Below are 15,556 nucleotides of genomic sequence, written 5' to 3'. Positions count from 1 at the left end.
TTACTCTAAACCTTTAATGATAGGTCACAAGGGATGTTGTACCAGAAGGATTAAATCGTTGTAGACTGTAGCTATGCCCAGCCTTAAATTACTAACCTCTTATCTCATGGTAACAGAGCTACTATATGTTTTGTCACCATTTTTGCTAAATAGAATAAATGTCACCAAAATTAATTTCATCTTTCTTAAATTAGCTTCTTAGTGTGATTTCTCACTTCAGTCAAAATTTATTTCTTGAAGAATTTAATTTCCTTCTTAATCTATTTTATTTGAGCAAAAGGAGGAAGAACATTCAGGAACAAATGCCTTTTAAATCATTCTGTGGCTAATTTTGAAATTCACCCTTCATTAATAATTGCTGACCCCTGCAGGACTGAGTTTTTTAAGTCACTGTATACTTAAAATCAAACTGGTTCTGCTTAGTTCATCCTGGCTGTATTCAAGGTACTAAAAGAGAAAAGGGGATAAATCCTGCTTGTAAGAAAAGGTAGCGCTTAATCATATGAATACAAGATTTCCCATGTGATGGATGATCCAAGGGAATGTTGTAATTAGATGGTTTAGTTTAGTTGCATTTATTAGTTTTTAATCATATTAGGGACATGTGCAAGTAAAGGAAAATATATTTAATGTAAGGAACAGTATAGCTGGAAGAAATACTGCCTTGAAAAGAAGGCATTGAGAGTTGGCATTGTCATACAATATAGTGACAGCAATTTCTATCTGAATTGCTGGCATCCTTAGAAAATATTTCCAATGAAATGTGCATTTTAGAATAATTAAAAAATGCAGCTATTGGCTTTCTATTACATTTCCTATTCTTTTGGTTTTGATGAGCTCAGTCAAAAACTTTCTGTAAAGTTACAGTGTAATAGTTCTTCTAAAGAAAAGAAATTGAAGGCATGGAGCAACTGATAAGGGGAGGATTCTAAACATAAACCTGAAGTGACAAGCTCTGTCTGAAATTATCACAGCTGGTGATATAAATATAAGGCAAAATGGGGGGGGAGGATTTTTAATGCTCATAAATAAAATCTATTTGAAAATATTGAAATCTAGAGGGAGTATATTGGCTGGAATAGTAAAATCTATTAAATGGCTATGATTTCCTTTTGAAAACATGTTTCTCTTCAAGAATCTATAGCATGAAGAACAGGGATGACTAGAAAAAAAAAGTAATTTCTTCTGTCAGCTGCACATGATTATCAAGGTTTTGTAAACTCAATTAGTAGAGAAGGATATATCCAAAATCTGATTAAATATTAGTGCCAGCAGGCCAGAAAATTAAACAGAGCATACACATTAATAATCTATTAAATGTTCTATCAACTTTGAACAGCTGTAGCAGTTGTAATCAGGCATTTCTTTGTGGTATCCTACAGATTTGTATAGGACTAGGAAGTCGCTACCAGATTGGTGCAGTGGGTGGAAAGTCAGAAGTGTTTGTCACTCTTCTGATCATGGAGGTGATCTGTATAGGAAAATATTGCTTTTGTGTTTAGCAGAGCTGTCATCTCCACTTTTATTTGAGGTGTTGATATGTATCTGTATCATGGCACTGTATCTGTACTATGATATTTGTCTGTAAGATGGCTGAAGTACGACCTCAGACAAGAGCATTGGAAAATCATTAGAACCTATTCAGATTTATGGCAACTGTTACTACCTTGCCATTTCTAAAAAAGAAATTATACCATTCAGGTTGTTAAAATGGTAGGTTGGTTTGCAAACAGAATTATATTCTGAGGAAATGAGCTTTTAATTCTTTCATAGAAGGTGTATGATACCCACTAGCCAAAATAATTGAAAACAGAAATATGGATAGTCTCCAAAAGAATAGAATTAATTGTAAATTCTTGAGTTAAAGTAGGAAACCAAATGATTGATAATTTCAGTGCTTTTGAGAAAGCATTATAGGGACTATAAATGGTGCTTTCATACCGGTAACCAATCCTGTGCATGATGGGGAACTGCACCAAGAAAAATGAAGTAAGCTAGTGAAGGACCTTGATGACCACGTGCTTACCAAAGCATAACGTAAGAACACTCAGAATGCTCTCCCTGGTTCAGATCAGCTGCCCACTGGCCCAATATTCTCTCTTTAAGTGTGGCTAAAAGCAGATGTCTGGAGAGAAAAGCAGATGTCTGGAGAGCAACTGAGCAAGTATATATGATACTTCCCCTTAGTACTCTTTCAGCATTTGACTTTTTTTCATCTAAGTTTGTTTACTAACCTGTAACAGATCTCCAGTCTCCCTTGGAGTTTATATAAGCTTCTATGTCAAGCAGCCTCTGTCAAGGAATTTCACAGGTCTATACTTGCTATGCAAAGAGCCATATCTTTTTGTTTTGAACCGGTTTCCCACTGCTTTCTCTTGATGAGCCCCATCTCTTGATCTGGAAAAGACAGTTGAAACTTAATCTCTCCTAACCTTTTTTTAAATCATCTGCAATTCTGTAGGTCTTCAGTAATTTTAAGCCCAAACCTAGTATGGCAAGATTTCCGTATGTTGATCATTAAGCAAAACTGAACATGTGTATGCCTGGATTTCTGACAAACTTAGTATACATGTCTGTGAACATTCTTTATATGACATAACCCTATATGTACAATTCCAAGAAAAAGATTTAATTTCTTTCATCTTTTGTTTGTTCGTTGCTTGTTGTATTCCAGACTGTATTTATATAAAGAGGGCTGTGGTCCTAGAGTACCATCTCCAGAATAACTAATTGATCTGAATCAATCTCTACAATCGCTTGTACTGCACGTGGTAGAAAGGTGGGCTCTTTCATTAGTCGGTCACTACTTGCTCTCAAGTTCTCCTTCCCCTGTCTGTGTATAAAAACAAAAATGCCACAACGACCACCAACAGATTCTGAAAATGGACAGAGGTTTCTCCTTTTTGTAAATGCCCTTTCTTTTTTTGATGGGGGGTAGGGGGGGTGTATTGTTTTAGTGTACCCTTGGAGTTTGTTTGTTTGTGTGTTTTTGGTTTTGTTTTGGTTTTGTTTTTAAATTAAGATTTGTTTGCTTTGTTTCTGCTTAATAGAAACGGAAGGGGACAGTATAACTTTGGAAAAACTGAAGTCTAACATTTATGAAACTATAGTAAGTGAGAACCTAGAAAGGCTACAAAAACAAAGCTTGGGAATGGAGCAGCAGGTTGAAGTTCTAACTATAATTTATGCCTGAGAGCCAAGGTATAGCAGAGTTTTGCAAACAGATCATGATAACTAATAATATGTTTCTTACATATTCTATAACATACTCAAAAGAGTAATTTTCCAAAATATATTTCTGGTCTAGCTTAATGATACATTTTGATTTATTAGGAAGTGTTTACTGTGCTCTCATCATTGTCAATAATCATGCTAATTTGGGCAATCCTAAATGTTTTCTTCCAAATTCTAATTGTAACTAGGTTTAGTTATAGTCACATTCAGTTAAAAATCATTTTTGTCAGATTTGAGTGCGTATTTCTAACCTAGGAGATGTTCTGGACTGAGTTATGTGACATGGTTTCTAAGAATAGCTTTTACAGTGACAATAAGTAATCCTTATTATATTAGCCATCTACCCTTTGTTCCTTTTTAGTCTTTCTTTTGCGTTGTTTTTGTGTTCATCCTTATACAGGCTAGATTATAAAGGAAAAGGATTGTTCTGTTTTGGCCTTAAAAATCCAAGTGTAAGTATTTCTTTCTCTCATCTTTTCACTTAGTAGGAGTACAATTTACTGCACAATGGCACAATCCCAAATGTCTGTGCTGTGCAATGAACTCAAATTAGGATTAAAGATTGTCAATTTTATTCTGAAAAGCAATGCTAGGGTAATATTGGCCATCTACCAAAGCTGTACAGGCTTGAAAAGTTTTGCTGAATGTGCACAGAACTCCATTCAAGCATGGGCAGTTCACACTGGCAAAGGTCAGCTCTCTTTCTCATTCTGTAAGGCCTCTAATTTTTCATCATTAGTGTCTTTAAAGATTGCTAGGGGGTTTTCACAGGAGATAAGGGGTGAACACTGGTTTGTAGTATGATGGTATAAGAGCTAGGTGTCAGGGAATATCTGGAGATGGAGGAGGATGTGGTGAAAAATTGGAGCATTACATTCTTGCCTATAGAAAACTGGGCTTTTCACAGAATAACATATGTAAAGTCCATGCTCGTACAATCATATAAGTACATTTCTCATTGGTTGGCTATATGAATATATGCAACAAAGATGGGAGTTGTTCAGTTTGAGGGTGAGAAAGTAGGGAAAATAACTGTGTGGTAATAAGGAAATAAAATATGTTGTGGAACTAAGGAAACAGGACCAAACCCAAGTACTCAAGAGTGAATGTTACATTGCATATTGTTATGTAATACACATGTTGTAGCAAATAGCAATAACTGACTCCTTACTGCAGGTTTTCTATTTTTACTTCCCCCCCCCGCCCCCGATAAAGTAGTGTTACACTGTGTTGAGATGCCTTCTTACTTTCAGGTGGGAGTTATTTCATATCACACTGAGTTATGTTCTATTTGAGTTCTTGACCTTTTCATGTCAAGGATGTAATGGAAACCTTTCCTCCATTATCTTTTATAGTGATATGGCTATGCAAACATGGATATATCTCTCTAGAGGAGAGACAGCCTATGACAACAGACAGGATTTTTCTAAATCTAGGCACAGCATCTCCTTGAACAATATAAGCTAAATCTGTGGTGTGATGGTCACTACAGAAACATCTGCACTGCTCTGCAATGTTACAAATTATGGGCAAAGTCAGAAGGTTAAACTGGGTCACAGCTAAGCTGGAAGAGGTTAGCTTAGCTCACTGTTGAAGATTTTGCAAATTTAGTCAGCTGACTTCATAGTGGAGCAGATGATGGGTCTTGCACAGGCTATTCCACTAGCTCAGATGTAATGATAGTGACCCTCAGCAGAGGATGTCAAAAGCAGTTAGAAACTGAAATGGGGATTAGCATCCTAAATAGGCACAGGTTTTTCTCTAGTGGCCATTTGTCATGGCTTGCAGGATTGATAGATTCAGCAACAACACTACATTGTAGAATTCAATGTTGTCCTGAATGTGGAACATCATCAAATGGTCTGCTTCTTTGCATTGACACTTATCTTGCCATGTGTGCAGGGATAGCTATGAGCATTTGTTTTTAACAATAGGCAAGATCTGAAATATTGGAGGAAAGGGCTTGTAGGGAATGTCTCAGTTGAGCTACTCACCAAAGTTCACTAACAGCTATCTCAAATCTTGATATTCCAAGCCCATTGCCTTATACATGGTGCTAAGTATGTCAAAATCTTCTCAACTTCTAAAAGCAGTTTAGCTGCATTCAAATGCAGCAACAAAACCTAAAAGCTTTTCTCCACTGACCGATTGACTAGTTTGGGTGAATGTCAAAACTGCTGCTGTTTCTGTAATAGCATAATGACCTGGATCTCCCTTATAGTCTGTTGAAAGAGGTAGCTATACTTTCCCTTCACTTTTCCAGTGGGTATTGTGTCTATTGTTGTTTTCTTTTATATGGTGCTTATGGCTTCTCCAGGAAAAAGGAAATGTGAAAAGAGATACAGTCACATTTTTTGAGTCTGCATTTGTGTCACTAATCAGAATATATTTCCTTCTGACCCTGAGAACATTCAGGGTTATCCTGGGGCTTGGTGATTGCAGGTGACTCCTCACTCTCTCAAACTGCATCCATGTATCTCCTTTCTAGACATAATGAAGGAAACATGATATTCATGGTACATTCTGTTTCTTCCTTTGAATGTGTGTAGGCTATGGGCAAATCTTTGCTTCCTTCTCTGCTTGCTATTTCCAGCAGCAAAATAATATACTAACTTGAAAGGCAGAAGGACATGATGTGTCCCCACCTAGCACGCAGTAAAGGGAAACCTTCTCTGTGCACCAGCTATTCCCTCCATGTGCTAATAAAATAGTTTCTACCACTGTTAAATCATTCCAAGAGAAATCAGAGGAGTAGAACTGTGTGCTTTTTATAAGGCCCCATACCTCATGTAAATGGTTCCCAAGTCCTTAGCCACATCCAGTGTGGTTTCAGTCCACCTGTAATTCTGACCAGAGCCAGATCAGTTATGCTTAGTGAAGTAGAATCTACTGTGTGAAAAATGAGAAACCGTATGACAACAGATATCTCTTTCTTGCAGTGCTGAAAGTTTTTATTTGGCTTACACAATTTTGAATAGAAGTTTAACAGGCTTGGGGTGGGTAGGGTGTGTGTATAGCTTCACTGGATGCAGTAATTAAACACAATACTGGCTGGCTGCTGAATTTGAAGAGGCTTAGATAATATGATGTCTTTTCAGTTCTTACACAGAAGAGATTTACTATGTATGTATTATAAATATATGATTTATAAACCTCATTGACTTCATTAGTCCCCAGGGCCTTCACTTTTGTTAGCCTGGAAATGCCTGTTAAGTTTTAAATTTTTTATTTATTTATTTATTTTAAATTATGACCTCATTACAGTGAAAACATGGCTCCAGATCCTTGCGTTGTGTAAATCAGCCAAGTCTTGTGTCTAACCCCAGCTGAAGATCCAGGCTGTAAATTGCAAACCTATCCTTTCCAGTTGCATCTTCCAGTCCCAAAGGCTGGCCCTAGTGTTAGAAACATCCTCATACTAATAAAAAAGGGCATTTCAGTAACTTGTTTTGAGTGGCTTCTCCCAGTTAAAGCAATAGTCTCTCAATGTGCCTAAGATTTAGGCAAATACATGTATAAGATGTAATGCAGTAAATTACTTCAAAGGAGGTATTAGAGGTAGGGTGTTTAAAAATAATATGCAAAAGTGCTGAAAACTGGGATTGCAAAAACTGTGAACGCCAAGTGAGATTAGGTTTCAGTCTGTCCCATTTTTTTGGTGTGGTAAGATGAGCTTCATTTTCATAGTTTTCTATGGCACTGCAGTTAATCTGAAGAGCATCTCATAAAAGTTGCTCAAGGTAAAACAGAAAAATGGCTTCACTAAAGTTGTCAAATTCCACTTAATGAGGATTTTTTTGTTTTTTAGTTTTTTTAATGCTCTGTTATTCAAATTCAAAACCATCTTGAAATTATTGTTGGATTGTGGCAGTTGTACCAGCTGTTGGGGGCTTGCTTTTCATAAAAGGTTTCTTTTTCTCTATTTTAAGATATTGAAAAACCCTTCTACCTAATCTTTTACACAAAATCCCAAACAGTTTTATTTGTAGTTGCCAGAAGTAGGTTCCTAATGTCATCTTAATTAGAAACATGTGGTGAAAAAAGAGGAAACTTTTAAGCTGACACTATTTTTGAGTTAAAATCTGGCATACCCTTTCTACTGACAAGCCTGACAACTGCAGCAGCAATCACCTCATCAAATCTCTCCGTTGTGTCTCTCCTGGTTTTTGGCATCCTTCCTGTCTAAATTTTTATCAGATGAGTGCTTTTTTCTTGGCAAGTATTTTAAATACCTTCTTGTTGCTTTATCTCTGCACTGTCACCCTTTGCCCTTAATGTCATTTCTCACATGTAAGACTGTGGCAGAATTTGAAACAAATTAGAAACGTAGATTCAAAAACCAGTTTTTCCTCTTGGCTCACTAGTCTTTCTCCCCACACTTTTTAAACTCCAACATGTCACAGATACCACAGGAACACTCAGTTTTTAAGATTAATTTTTGATGTTTTAAATCCTCAGCACTGCATCTACCTTCTTTCTGCTATGGTGTGTCCTGTGTTGCTTTTCTTTATCTTGCTTCTTCACACCATTGAAAGGTTTTCAACTGGTGATATCTGGATCTTTAATCCTGAGTTTTGGAAATACTCGGTAGGCTATGTCAGAATAAGAATCTTTAGGTATAGATGCTTTAGACCACAGCCAGACTAGATACCCTTCTGCAGCTTTTCTCAAAGCTGGGCTAGAATAGACTTTCTTGGAAGAATTCTGGTATTTCCTCCTCTTGTTGCTGTTGATTGCAAAGTTGATTCTGAACCTTGAAATTCAGATGAAACCAAGAAAAATGTTTTTTTGGGAAAGTTATCAAATAATTTCTTTCTTCAAAGAAATACATAAATATTGGATGACATTTGCAAGCTGAATCCATATGAATAAGGATAATTTTAACATGTGTCTGAAGAAAATTCTTGTTTATCCTACAAGAATTCAGTTATGTTTTTGCTAAAGATTAGCAAAGTGCTGAATCTCAACTGACATTTGTAAGTCAGTAAAGGAAAAGAAAAGTAGAATTCTGTTTTCCCCTTTATATATTCTTTAAAAAGGAAAAATAAGTTTCATGGAAGCAGAATCCTATTGGCCTTTTATTTCCCATTTGAGGTGTATGGTTTGTCAGACTCTTAGAATTTATGGTTCAACACTCAGCCTGAGTTGAGACTGCTTTTTGTAGCTTAGATGGAAAAAAAAACAAAAGAAAGGAGAAAAAAAAAAAGGTGAGAAAAAAATTAAAATGGTTTTTGAGTCTTAAACAAATCCGTGGTTCCCACAATAGTGTTATGAAGGCAGCCTTATTTTGTAATAACCTGATTTAAGAATTTTTATAGTTAACCTATCAGCAAAATAGACTTTGACTACAAGGGAATTGACAAGTAATGTGGGCTTTTGTGGTCTGAGCCTTAGATTCAAATGTGCAGTCTACAATGTAGATAAAATGTCCTGTCTGAAAAATGTAATGCATAGACACAACTAGCAATCATTGACCTCATATACTATGGACAGGAGTTTTTAGAAGAAAAAGCATTGTCACTAGGACTATATTCTATATAGTACTAGAAAGATGTTAAAAACCTTTTTGATACCTTTTTATCATTTAACTTTTGTGACCAAAGGGCTATTAGCTGATGTTAAACAATCTGACTCTGCAAGTCTTCATTAAGTTCCAGTTGCTGCCCCACCAGTTTTTTTGTGAGACTGTTGTATTAATATAAAAAGCAAGATACAACTGCCATGAAATGAGTTTTAACCCTGAATAAGTACAATAAAATTAGCAACAGTACAGACAGGTCTAATTGCTGATGTCAAGGACAGCCTCTGTGGGCAAGGGTCCATGTCCAGTAATTTCTGCCCAATAATGACAGTTGGTACCAATGGTTGTTGATGCATCTGCAAAACTGAATCCATTTCTCATAGAAACCATATCAACATTGCAAAATCCTATTTAGAAGCTGCTGGATTGCCATTAGGTTTTCATGTAGTTATTCTTACATTACTAAACAGTAATATTAAAGCGATTGAACTCAGTGATGAAAGTTGCTGGCTCTAATTCCCAACTATTTCTGTATTGTTAAATTGGTCCTTCTTATGCACAATTGTTTAGGCAACTATTTCTCCCGTTTCAAAGGAGAAATTAAAGTTTTGATTGAAAAGAGGTAATTTATTTACCAAATTTCATTTTGTTTGATACTGGCATCTTCATTCTGTAGGAATACAGTAAATAATTATTATTTGATGTCTAGGGTGGGATCTGTTTTGAGTTGTGCTCCCTTTTTGAAATTAAATTTTTGAAGATGCTGTGTTACAATAGAGATTAGGCTTCTTTGCTTGCAAAAAGTAAAATGAGGTGTTCAAGTTGGAAAAAAACAATATTCAAGTTATTCAGCCACTTTCTGAAAAGTAATTTTAAAGCAAAAATCTGTAAAATATAAGTTGTGCTGTTCTAAATCTACTTTCAGAGAGCGTAGTACATCATAACGCCTCTTCATAATTTGTGAATCTGTACTGCAGTGCTGTCATTTTATGGTTGTTCTTGAAGTGTGCAAAATGCTGTCTAAGAATGTGTCTTCTGTGGACTTCAGGCTGTCGGTTTGTCCCCTCCACTGCATGGGAAAGGAGTGGAGGAGAGGCTAAGTGTGCTTTAAGATGTAATCCATTCTATTGAAGTAAAGTATTCCCTTGGTGTATTATGATTCTGACCTGTGTCATACTTGAAGGTTAAGTTTTTCAAAATGTGAGCCTGAAATGAATATTGCACAATTGTATTTTCAAAAAAATAATATGGTAGCTCTCACTGAGAACACTGTAAGCTGCTGAATGTTCAGCAAATGAAACCCCTCTTCAGGGTGCCATGAACAGGCAATAAACTTCAAATGTTTTTGAATTTGAGTAATGGAGCATTAAGGAAACATACTAATTAAGGTAAATTTGGCAATTTTATTGGAGCCAGTTTTCTGATTTCTTTAGTCAATGAAGAACAGTGTAAGCTGCTGGACACAGAGCATTTTGAGATGCTGGCTGCTTCTTTTCATTGCCTAATGGGAGTTAAGCTCTTCTGAATATCCAGCCACAGTTGTAGTGCTAAGTCCTTTTGAAAACCCCAGCTATAAATCCCAACTTAGGCAACTAATGAAGTGGGCTCATTTTCCAATGCCAGCATCAACCCCCTGTGAAGGCAGTAGAAGCAGCTAACTATGCAGGGTTCATTTCTATAGGTATACTTCTAAACTTTTGGGGCAGGCATTCTTAAAGTGGCTAAGCACTAGGCTCTAAGAGGAAGATCAATGTGGCTCAAGCTTTTAAGAGCAAGAGAACAATGAATAAAATGTTGATCAGGTCCATAAGTGACTGAAAGTCTCTAGCTGTTTTCATTAGTGAAGTTGCCTAAGCATTTAATGTTCTGCTGCTGTACATGTCAGCAGAGGCTGCCATTTTGACTGTGCTGAGGCTTTGATAGCTGAGTCCTCCCTTGGCCTCTTTGTGATTTGCAAATTCCAAGTTTCTTGACAGTGCATGTCAGAGTGGGCAGCATGCAGTTCAGGGCAGATCATGGCAGTCCCACACACATTCACTCCAAAACACCAGGCAGAAGGATAATGTCACGCTAGGCACTGGGTTGGAGCGTATTCTGAACGTCTGGGATAGAAACAGGATTTTCCTCTACCTCTCCAGTGCTATCTGACAATTATCATCTTCCTCTCTCGCACTGTGGTCTCTGAGAATCTGAGATCTCTCTCTCCCTTATGCTGCAGGTCACAGCACTCGGTGATGTGCCCAGTTGTCCTGGTTTCAGCAAGTGCACCCAGGCCACACCCCAACTGGAGGAATGTGTTCCCTGTGGAGAACTGTGGGGCTCAAGCTTGTCCCACCAGAGGCTGCATAGCAGCTTCTTGCCCAGATGGTCAGGGAAATGGAGCAGAGACCTGTTTCTTTCCAGTATAGAGATGTGTGTGTGGGGCCAACACTGCAGTATATTGCAGAACACAGGTTGAGCCTCTGGATATCTATTTTTCTTTTATAATCACATTATAGTGATCTTAGGTGTTAGATGTTAACACAAGAAGGTGTAATGGTTCCCTTTGTTGCCAGTGTAATATCTTTGTAGGTTTAGGCCTATGTGTGATTTTTTTTTTTTTTTTTTTTTCTTTTTCTGGAGGACCTAAATTAGTTAAAAGTATGATTTAGGGACTCTTGTAAACTTCATCATAAAATACTTCAAATTCATTTGAAAATATAATCATATGAACATTTATAATATTTTCTTTGACACTCATGGTATAATATGCAGTTGTTTTAGTAAATCATGTTGCAGAAGAGTAATCAACCATTAAAATGCATACAATCCTGCTTCATAGTGTAAAGCCTTCCTACAATTGCACCCCCAAAGGGTGCTTTGCATCACAGTGCCATGTTACGTAACAAGCAAAAGTATTTTTGGATGCTTTGTATATGACAACCAAGGCTTTAACTGACCTGTCCCATGGAAATGAAGATGAATGGTAACTCTCCAGAGTGTTAACAAATGTTATTTGTAGTTATTTTCCAGTCTTACGTAGAACATGTGCTGCAAGGCAAAGGCCATGGCACAAGTGAACAATCAACCTTCTTTTGAATTTCTAACTCTCATTTTGAAGCTCAATTTTGATGTCACTTAAAATGGCATGTAACTATGTGAAGAAAAAGTTAGAATCTTATGTGTTAATATAAGAAAGTATTATGACTTTAGATGCTGATTTATTACAAGATCTTGTGGAATAACAAGTCAAAGCTCTTAAAACCTTTGTTCAAAGGGATTGCTTAATACAAGGATTTAAGATCAAATACACTTCTTTTCCAGTATAAGGTAATGCTGATTTGTAGAATCAGGACACAGAAAAAATATTATAACGATAATGTTGTTGGAAGAAGGCTAAGTACATCTTTATGAAAAACCAACATCACACGAGCAGTCTTATGGCTGGTATTGTTCTCTTGTTGCATTGTAGCATGTGCAACATCCAGGTCACTGCCAGTGCAAACCAGACAAGCTTAAGCTGCGATGAGTGATACTGAAGGGGGGCAGGGTAAGGGGGACTCTGTGTGTGGATCTGGATTGTCTCAAACTCAGACCCCAAGCAGAGATCCAGTGCTGGCAAATACAGAGAGAGTCTGTGGGGAAACTCTGCAACTGAAGTCTGCAGGGAATGGGAAAGAGTAGTTCCAGATAGGCCACCTTGACAAAGGTATTAGGTGTAGCAGGACATGCTGGTGTTCTGAACACATTGACAGTTATGAGCTTTTTAAGCAAATGTTTCTCATTTCTTTTTTCTCTTTGTTAGTTAAGTTGGATTGGGTGGCTGGTGCTGAAACAATTTAATCCTTGTCTACAAAGCAATTTATTGCAAGTTATTGCATCCTATTGCAATTGATTGCTTTATTGTTGTTGGCGTGTTCTGTGCTTTTTCTCTTAGAAATTTCATTTTGCAAATGTAGTAATAATATTTTACATGTGTAGAATGCCTTTCATCACAAAATACTTCACAAACTAGATAGAGTTTTTGCAGTCATTTGTTTGAAAGGGACTTATGCTGGTATCAGGACGCATAGCTATCTTTGCCCATGCTGAAGCTTTATCGTGTTATCTATTTTCTTGTAACCTATATTGTCACCTGAGTAATAAATAGCCAACTTCCATTCCTGGCTCAGATGCATTTACTGCTGTGACTCAAAAACTGTAGTACTTGCTGGGTAGGAAAACAGTTTCAATTACACTGGCTGTGACCCTGTTTGCCTGATTGGCCACAAAACTAAGGGGAAAAAAAAGTGTAAGAAAGGAACTTGAGACCTAAACAAATGTGGTTTTAAGTCTTGTTATTTTCTTTTTGTGCATTGTTTTAGGTGGGTATAATTTTAAAAAGTGTTACTGATCCAGATCCTGTGTTTATTTGACCAACTTCTGTTGGTTTTAAAATTTGCATTTGTCTTATATTTATTTTATTGTGTGCTATGGCCTAAAGCTAAGACACAGTATTAATAAAATTGACCAGCTAGAAGTAAGGGCACAAGATTCTGTGCTCTGTGGTAAGCTGGCCTTAAATTTGACTAAATCCTTGGAAGTTCTATTGCATTCAGTGAAAGAACTGAATTAATCTAAACTGAACTGCATACAACCTTTTAAAAATTAAATCTGCTACATATATGGGTAATGCTACTCTTAAATGTTCAGCCTCTGTTACTTACTTTAATTCAGTGGATTTTTCACTGTCTCCACATAACTTCCCTGTAAAAGGGAAGGCTAATCTACTGGTTCAGACAAAAGGCTTAGGCTCAGCTGATGTGTGTTCTGTTTCCTTTTTGTCATGTTCTTGCATTTTTTTTTTCTTCATCTGTAAAAAGGAGATGACAGCACTTCACTGCCTCATGATTGTATAAGGATAAATACATTGATTGTGAGATGTTTGAAATGATTCAGCCAAGTATGTAACTAGGCCAATTTATATAGAGAGATGCTTTCAAATTAGAAGTTGGGATATTTTGTCTTGGAGAAGTGTGGAGGAACAGATTAGCTATCTTGCTCAAAGTATTTAGCAGTGAAATGGTTAACGAAACATATATATACAGGCAATGTTTAGGTTTCAGCGTTAACACCCTATTGAGATGATTGAAAATAGTTCACATCTTGCTGAACTGTCATTTTGAGCTGTCTGCCAATTTAAGAACATATTGCTGCCTCAGTTAACATATGGTTCGAGTTGATACAGTTTTCTCTGCAACCATGAGAGCTAGACACATCATTATATGAAAATGAAAACAAATGGCTGAGTCCTGAGCTCGCTGCTTTAGGCCCCCCTGGTGTAAGCACGAGTTCAAAGCCACCTAGTCTTCCCATTTGGAGATTTCTGCAGCATGAGAGTCAGGGTGCAATGGTGAGCCACAATAGCCTGCTGCCATGCCACAGAGCCGTGGCACACAGCCTGTAAGGGATGTTCTCAGGAAAGCAGTTGTACAGTGTGGGCACAATGGCAAATGATCCCCTGGGTTGCTGTACCTAATTCGTCAATATTTAATTAGATCCTGGGATTGGTGAGCCTCCCTTTGGGATTTCTACTCCTTTACTGTATCACTGGTGTTGCAAATAAGTTAACGCTGGGCACATTAAAGAACTGAACCCCAAGCTCTTGCTGCGTCTTAACTGTGTTGTAGTGTAAATTAATGCTAGAAAATAGAAAAATAAAGGTGAAAATTTCTAAGGAAACACTCTCTTTAGTGAGCACTGAGATAGCTTTTGATATCTGCAGAAATAAGGTTGAAAACTTTCCCACTGAATTTATAATGGCTCCGTTCTAGGACACCTGCAATTGTTTTGCATACTGTCTAAGAATTTCTTTCTGATGTGATAGAAACTCCATGGTTGTGCTACAATTTGCTTTGCTTTGCTTAATTTAAGTTACAGTTTTAGCACTGTATCTTTTTTCTACTTAGGCTAGGTAAATTTTGTGATGTTTCCAAGTCACTTGTTATCCATGTGTTTTCATTGCTGAAGTTCCTGGTATGCCTCCTGTCATAGTAGAAAATTAATTCACTACAAACAAATTATATTTAAATTATTTTGAAGGTCTAACTAAAGCTGCCAAAACCAAAACAAAAATTGAAGCTGAGATTTCATCTATTCCTTGTGCAGTGGGACAAGATGCAGCCCAGAGTGACTCAGGTTATGTGTACAGCATAAAACTATCCAGATTTGGATAAATGGACTTTTTTCCTTGTACATATGGTTTTGTAACTGGCTCATTTCCCAACATTCTTTTTGACTCAACTTTCAGATTCAAAGGAATCCAAATATCTGACCAAAACTCATTTAATTTTCTCCTGCCTATTAGAAGTAAGTATTTGTGCAAAATCAACTCGGGTTTACTTGTGAGATTGATGAACCATAATGAATCTTTAGATGAACTCAGTCTAAATTTCAAGCATGTAATAAAACACGAAAACATATCCAAAAGTCACTTTGAGTATATCCCTGTGTATCTGGTAATTTATTTTTAGGTCACTTACTTTTGGTCATTTACAAGCCAGTCAACTGACAGAGAAATGCAGTTTAGCAATCCTACCTGCAGATTGCTTATATATGTACTGTATACAAATCGCAGAGACGTGCCACCAAATGGCAGATTTTTGCCTGATAAGATAATGGCAGGGCAGCATTTATTTCTTTGGAGATACGCTGCTGGAGGATATAGGCCAAAAATCTTTTGCTGCTCCACAGGTCAGGTTTTTCAGACACATTGCCATCTCCAATGTGTTCCTTGGACTCGCTTAGAGCCTTCTGCTCCATGCTGTGCCTTAGCAGAGAGCG

General features: G+C 37.0%; 1 protein-coding gene across 1 annotated transcript in view; it reads left to right on the top strand.

The window, feature by feature from the left end:
- LRMDA (leucine rich melanocyte differentiation associated) overlaps positions 1–15,556 on the top strand; it is a 693,930-nt gene that overhangs the window by 656,741 nt on the left and 21,633 nt on the right. The gene's annotated exons all lie outside the window — the stretch shown is intronic.

This window comes from Strix aluco, chromosome 7, assembly GCF_031877795.1.
Source record: "Strix aluco isolate bStrAlu1 chromosome 7, bStrAlu1.hap1, whole genome shotgun sequence".
In the NCBI taxonomy this organism is placed as follows: Eukaryota; Metazoa; Chordata; class Aves; order Strigiformes; family Strigidae; genus Strix; species Strix aluco.
The sequence above is the reverse complement of the archived record's forward strand: the minus strand, read 5'-3'. Positions and strand labels throughout refer to the sequence as shown.